Source organism: Triticum dicoccoides, chromosome 6A (genome assembly GCF_002162155.2).
Source record: "Triticum dicoccoides isolate Atlit2015 ecotype Zavitan chromosome 6A, WEW_v2.0, whole genome shotgun sequence".
NCBI classification, from domain to species: domain Eukaryota; kingdom Viridiplantae; phylum Streptophyta; class Magnoliopsida; order Poales; family Poaceae; genus Triticum; species Triticum dicoccoides.
In genome coordinates this window covers 529,705,148-529,713,258 of record NC_041390.1, presented here as the reverse complement: position 1 = coordinate 529,713,258, position 8,111 = coordinate 529,705,148, and positions in this window count along the sequence as shown.

The window sequence follows — 8,111 nt, the reverse complement described above, 5'->3', positions numbered from 1 at the left end:
AGATTACTGTACCACTCTGGTGCGGATCTTGCTCTGGTCGACCTACAAGGTTCGGTAGTAACTTGATCTAAAGTTTCATGATCATCATCATTAGCTTCCTCACTAGTTGGTGTAGATGTCACAGGAACCGGTTTCTGTGATGAACTACTTTCCAATAAGGGAGCAGGTACAGTTACCTCATCAAGTTCTACTTTCCTCCCACTCACTTCTTTCGAGAGAAACTCCTTCTCTAGAAAGGATCCATTCTTAGCAACGAATATCTTGCCTTCGGATCTGTGATAGAAGGTGTAACCAATAGTTTCCTTTGGGTATCCTATGAAGTCACATTTCTCTGATTTGGGTTCGAGCTTATCAGGTTGAAGCTTTTTCACATAAGCATCGCAGCCCCAAACTTTAAGAAATGATAACTTTGGTTTCTTGCCAAACCATGGTTCATAAGGCGTCGTCTCAACGGATTTTGATGGTGCCCTGTTTAACGTGAATGCAGCCGTCTCTAAAGCATAACCCCAAAACGATAGCGGTAAATCAGTAAGAGACATCATAGATCGCACCATATCTAGTAAAGTACGATTATGACGTTCGAACACACCATTACGTTGTGGTGTTCCGGGTGGCGTGAGTTGTGAAACTATTCCGCATTGTTTTAAATGTATGCCAAACTCGTAACTCAAATACTCTCCTCCACGATCAGATCGTTGAAACTTTATTTTCTTTTTACGATGATTTTCCACTTCACTCTGAAATTCTTTGAACTTTTCAAATGTTTCAGACTTATGTTTCATTAAGTAGATATACCCATATCTGCTTAAATCATCTGTGAAGGTGAGAAAATAACGATACCCGCCACGAGCCTCAATATTCATCGGACCACATACATTAGTATGTATGATTTCCAATAAATCTATTGCTCGCTCCATAGTTCCGGAGAATAGTGTTTTAGTCATGTTTCCCATAAGTCATGGTTTGCAAGTACCAAGTGATTCCAAAAGTCCATCATTATGGAGTTTCTTCATGCCCTTTATACCAATATGACCCAAATGGCAGTGCCACAAATAAGTTGCACTATCATTATCAACTCTGCATCTTTTGGCTTCAACATTATGAATATGTGTATCACTACTATCGAGATTCAACAAGAATAGACCACTCTTTAAGGGTGCATGACCATAAAAGATATTACTCATATAATAGAACAACCATTATTCTCAGATTTAAATGAATAACCGTCTCGCATCAAACAAGATCCATATATAATGTTCATGCTTAACGCTGGCACCAAATAACAATTATTTAGGTCTAAAACTAATCTCGAAGGTAGATGTAGAGGTAGCGTGTCGACGGCGATCACATCGACTTTGGAACCATTTCCCACGCGCATCGTCACCTCGTCCTTAGCCAGTCTTCGCTTAATCCGTAGTCCTTGTTTCGAGTTGCAAATATTAGCAACATAACTAGTATCAAATACCCAGGTGCTACTACGAGCTCTGGTAAGGTACACATCAATAACATGTATATCACATATACCTTTGTTCACCTTGCCATCCTTCTTATCCGCCAAATACTTGGGGCAGTTCCGCTTCCAGTGACCAGCCTGTTTGCAGTAGAAGCACTCAGTCTCAGGCTTAGGTCCATACTTTGGTTTCTTCTCCTGAGCAGCAACTTGTTTGCCGTTCTTCTTGAAGTTCCCCTTCTTCTTCCCTTTGCCCTTTTTATTGAAACTGGTGGTTTTATTGACCATCAACACTTGATGCTCCTTTTTGATTTCTACCTCTGCAGCCTTTAGCATTGCGAAGAGCTCGGGAATTGTCTTATTCATCCCTTGCATATTATAGTTCATCATGAAGCTTTTGTAGCTTGGTGGCAGTGATTGAAGAACTCTGTCAATGACACTATCAACAGGAAGATTAACTCCCAGTTGAGTCAAGTGATTATGATACCCAGACATTTTGAGTATATGCTCACTGACAGAACTATTCTGCTCCATCTTGTAGCTATAGAACTTATTGGATACTTCATATCTCTCAATCCGGGCATTTGCTTGAAATATTAACTTCAACTCGTGGAACATCTCATATGCTCCATGATGTTCAAAACGTCGTTGAAGTCCCGGTTCTAAGCCGTAAAGCATGGCACACTGAACTATAGAGTAGTCATCAGCTTTACTCTACCAAACGTTCTTAACATTGTCAGTAGCATCTGCAGCAGGCCTGGCACCCAGCGGTGCTTCCAGGACGTAATTATTCTGTGCAGCAATGAGGATAATCCTCAAGTTACGGACCCAGTCCGTGTAATTGCTACCATCATCTTTCAACTTTGCTTTCTCAAGGAACGCATTAAAATTCAACGGAACAACAACACGGGCCATCTATCTACAACAACATAGATAAGCAAAATACTATCAGGTACTAAGTTCATGATAAATTTAAGTTCAATTAATCATATTACTTAAGAACTCCCACTTAGATAGACATCCCTCTAGTCTTCTAAGTGATCACGTGATCCATATCAACTAAACCATAACCGATCATCACGTGAAATGGAGTAGTTTTCAATGGTGAACATCACTATGTTGATCATATCTACTATATGATTCACGCTCGACCTTTCAGTCTCAGTGTTCCGAGGTCATATCTGCATATGCTAGGCTCGTCAAGTTTAACCTGAGTATTCTGCGTGTGCAAAACTGGCTTGCACCCGTTCTAGATGGACGTAGAGCTTATCACACCCGATCATCACGTGGTGTCTCAGCACGACGAACTTTGGCAACGGTGCATACTCAGGGAGAACACTTTTATCTTGAAATTTAGTGAGAGATCATCTTATAATGCTACCATCAAACAAAGCAGAATAAGATGCATAAAGGATAAACATCACATGAAATCAATATAAGTGATATGATATGGCCATCATCATCTTGTGCTTGTGATCTCCATCTTCGAAGCACCGTCATGAACAGCATCGTCACCGGCGCGACACCTTGATCTCCATAGTAGCATCATTGTCGTCTCGCCAACTATTGCTTCTACGACTATCGCTACCGCTTAGTGATAAAGTAAAGCAATTACAAGGCGATTGCATTGCATACAATAAAGCGACAACCATATGGCTCCTGCCAGTTGCCGATAACTCCGTTAAAAAACATGATCATCTCATACAATAAATATAGCATCATGTCTTGACCATATCACATCACAACATGCCCTGCAAAAGAAAGTTAGACGTCCTCTACTTTGTTGTTGCAAGTTTTACGTGGCTGCTACGGGCTGAGCAAGAACCGTTCTTACCTACGCATCAAAACCACAATGATAGTTCGTCAAGTTGGTGCTGTATTAACCTTCTCAAGGAACGGGCATAGCCACACTCGGTTCAACTAAAGTTGGAGAAACTGACAACCGCCAGCCACCTGTGTGCAAAGCACGTCGGTAGAACCAGTCTCGCGTAAGCGTACACGTAATGTCGGTCCGGGCCGCTTCATCCAACAATACCGCCGAACCAAAGTATGACATGCTGGTAAGCAGTATGACTTGTATCGCCCATAACTCACTTGTGTTCTACTCGTGCATATAACATCTACGCGTAAAAACCGCCTATGATACCACTATTGAGGAACGTAGTAATTTCAAATAAATTCCTACGCACACGCAGGATCATGGTGATGCATAGCAACGAGATGGGAGAGTGTCGTCCATGTACCCTCGTAGACCGTTAAGCGGAAGCGTTATGACAACACGATTGATGTAGTCGTACGTCTTCACGATCGACCGATCCTCAGTACCGAACGTACGTCACCTCCGCGTTCAGCACACGTTCAGCTCGGTGACGTCCCGCGAACTCACGATCCAGTAGAGCTCGGGGAAGAGTTTCGCCAGCACGACAGCGTGGTGACAATGTTGATGAAGCTACCGCAGCAGGGCTTCACCTAAACACCGCTACAGTATGACCGAGGTGGATTATGGTGGAGGGGGGCACCGCACACGGCTGGGAGAGATCTTTATGATCAACTTGTGTGTCTAGAGGTGCCCCCTACCCCTGTATACAAAGGAGCAAGGGGGAGGCCGGCCGGCCCTTGTTGGCGCACCTAGGAGGAGGAATCCTCCTCCTAGTAGGAGTAAGAGTCCTCCCTTTCCTACTCCTACTAGGAGGGGGAAAGGCAGGGAGAGAAAGAGAAGGAAAGGGGGGCACCGCCCCCCTTCTCCTAGTCCAATTCGGACAGGGGGAAGGGGCGCGCTGCCTGCCCTAGGCCGGCCCCTCTCTCTTTGCCTTATGGCCCAACAAGGCCCATTAGCCCCCGGGGGGTTCCGGTAACCCCTCCGGTACTCTGGTAAAATCCCGATTTCATCCGGAACTATTCCGATGTCCAAATGTAGGCTTACAATATATCAATCTTTATGTCTCGACCATTTCGAGACTCCTCGTCATGTCCGTTATCAAATCCAGGACTCCGAACTACCTTCTGTACATCAAAACATATAAACTCATAAAACCGATCGTCACAGAACTTTAAGTGTGCGGACCCTACGGGTTCGAGAACTATGTAGACATGACCGAGACACGTCTCCGGTCAATAACCAATAGCAGAACCTGGATGCTCATATTGGTTCCTACATATTCTGTGAAGGTCTTTATCGGTCAAACCGCACAACACTATGCGTTGTTCTCTTTGTCATCGGTATGTTACTTGCCCGAGATTCGATCGTCGGTATCTTAATACCTAGTTCAATCTCATTATCGGCAAGTCTCTTTACTCGTTCCATAGTACATCATCCTGTAACTAACTCATTAGTTATCATGCTTGCAAGGCTTATAGAGATGTGTATTACCGAGAGGGCCCAGATATACCTCTCCGACAATTGGAGTGACAAATCCTAATCTTGATTTATGCCAACTCAACAAGTACCATTGGAGACACCTGTAGAGCACCTTTATAATCACCTAGTTACGCTGTGACGTTTGGTAGCACACAAAGTGTTCCTCTGGTATTCGGGAGTTGCATAATCTCATAGTCGTAAGAACATGTATAAGTCATGAAGAAAGCAATAGCAGTAAACAAACGATCAAGTGCTAAGCTAACGGAATGGGTCAAGTCAATCACATCATTCTCCTAATGATGTGATCCCATTGATCAAATAACAACTAATGTCTATGGTTAGGAAACTTAACCATCTTTGATCAATGAGCTAGTCTAGTAAAGGCATACTAGTGACACTATGTTTGTCTATGTATTCACACATGTATTGTGTTTCCGGTTAATACAATTCTAGCATGAATAATAAACATTTAGCATGAAATAAGGAAATAAATAATAACTTTATTATTGCCTCTAGGGCATATTTCCTTCAATATAGACACTGGAGGGGGCTAGGGTTACACGGAGTCGGTTACAAGGGAGGAGATCTACATATCCGAATTGCTAAGCTTGCCTTCCACGCAAAGGAGAGTCCCACCCGGACACGGGACGAAGTCTTCAATCTTGTATCTTCATAGTCCAACAGTCCGGCCAAAGTATATAGTCCGGCTGTCTGAGGACCCCCTAATCCAGGACTCCCTCACCGGCCACGGCATAGCCTGTTTCCCACGACATGTATTTCCCATGTCCGGCAACAAGCTCACTGGACCGTCGCCAGCCCCAGAGCTAAATGCTTCAGCGCGATTGGAAGAATAGCCTCTACCTCCATGAAGCACAGATGAACGGTTGGTTTTTGGGTGAGGGAAGACAGTCGTGGTGGCCTACGCCCCCGCGAAGCGGGAAAGTCACCGATTGTGACGCCCGACAAGACGGTGGCAGTGGCCTTCCTAGGACACAAGAAGCGATGGCCTCCCATGGTGTACTTTTCCTTGCTATCGACCGCAACCACGGACATGCTAGCTTCGTCGTCGTGGCGGCGGGGTGCGGCCGACGTAGAGCTGGCGATGTCATCTGTGTGCTCCAGTCAAATTCTTTGCCGTCGCGTCAATCTTCATGAACATGACTTTTCTCCGCCTGCAGGGACATGTGCCGCGATCGCTCATGGCAGGTTTCACTGGCCGCTGCGTAGGACAGGAGCATCGTCTTCTGCTCGTCCACATTCGCTACGATGCACGTGCAGATGATTTGCTCTTCTGCGTGCCAGTGCTCGTCGAGGATGCGGAGGTTGTATATCTAGTCAGCGTGCGCCTGCCGAAACGCGGCCTCTCGTTCTTCCAACACTAAGTCGGTGCAATGTTCCCATGCCTTGCCAATGGTGATGGCGGCCTAGACCGACGAGGGCAGTGGCACCTGCTTGTCCACGTTTCTACCCTCTGGAGAGCTCGCTGACAAGCCAGCCTGTATCATGCTGTCTCGACGGGTCACCCAACCGACTGCAATGCAGGAGAGTTCCTTCTTCTACTCGCTGGAGACGTTGTCCCATAGGGCTTTGGAGCTCAAGGCCATGACGGGTGTGGTGCAAGGAGGAGATGAAGAGCGGATGTGTGTTTTGGCAATTGCCCAACGCCTAGCCACATTTAAATAATAGGTGGATGCTAGGCGCCAAGCGGTGAGGTGTTTAATGTCGGTCGGCATGCGAACGAACATATGGCGCTCGGGGAGCTAGTGTAGGTTCCTCAACAGACACACTAGTTTAATGAGGGTGTAAGTGCATCTAGTGCCACCCCTAGTTGGTTTTGGAGTATTGACGACAAACTTGGTTGAGGGACTAATGTGTTTGTGAGAATTGCAGGATAACACAGGTAGTAGTCCCATATTGATTCGGTTTATCTACCAGAGATGACCCCTAAAAATGTGTGGAGACATTGAAGACAATGGTGGTTTGTGAAGATATTCATAGTGAAGATCATGACATGAGAAGACATTCACGTGAAGACTATGGAGTACGAAGACATAGTTGTTTCGTAGTTTCCTTTTTTTCTTTATTGAGTCATAGGAACCACCGTACTATTAAATGGGGTCCAAGTGAACAAAGTCAGAGTGACTGAAGTGATGCTCAACCAAATCCTATGTCTTCGAGCGAAGACAATGAGAGCAAATCTTATTCAGAGCTGGATGAGTCAGCTTTACTTGTAGCCCAAGTCAAGTTGCCGCGTGTGTTTGAGATCCGACCATTGGACACGTGTCGGTTCCTTAGTGACCCAGGGTCATTTCGGACAAATCAGGTCGGGTTGCCTCCTGGCTATAAATAGCCCACCTGCTACACCATAAATTGGTGGCTGCTCAGAGTTAGTGCACGGCTTTTGTCGTTTGAGAGCAACCCACCTCAAAAGCATTTGAGAGAGAGATCCTTGTGAGGACAAAGCCCAAAACACCCAAAGCCAAAGAGTGTTAGGCATCACTGAAGTCTTTCTGTCTGCGTGACCTGAAGACTTGTTACACTTGAGGATTGTGAATCCTTCAGTCGGTTAGGCGTCGCGTTCTAAGCATCCAAGAGCCATTGTGGATTGCCAGTGAACGAAGTCTGTGAAGGTTTAAAAGTCTACCTTGAAGACTTACCAGAGTGATTGGACGAGGACTGTGTGTCCTTGGCTCAAGGGGAATAAGGTGAAGACGCGGTCTTCTGAGTTAAATCTCCACCTCCCTAACCAGACGTATAGTTGTCACAGCAACTGGAACTGGTCTACCAAATTCTTGTCTTCATCGAGCAACTGGTTCAATCCTCCACTTCCCTTTGCTTTACAGTTTGTCTTCGTGAAGTCATTGCCTGCTTGTATGATTTGATTGTCTTCACTGTGTGAAGATTGTTTACTATTTGGCTTCATACTGTCTTCCATCCTGATCCATACTACCTAGCTACTGATAGTCTTCGTGCTTTCACTTCATTACTTACTTGACTATGGCTTGTCTAGTGTAGTCTTCCTTCCGATGCATATGAATAGGTTCATTTCTATCGTTTGTCTTCAAAGACCTCCTGTTTTGAAGACATTCATAAAAATCGCCTATTCACCCCCTCTAGTCGATAACTAGCACTTTCAGAGGGTAGGCGGACGAATGTCATTTCAATGTGGAGGGAAGACGCGTGCAGTGGGCGGAGCTTTCGGTCGGTGCGCCGCTTTAATGCCGGCTCCAGTGAGAGGTCGTGTACGCTTTGGGCCAGCATGAATACGACGCTGATGCTCCTGAGCGGCGCTGACCTCCTCAG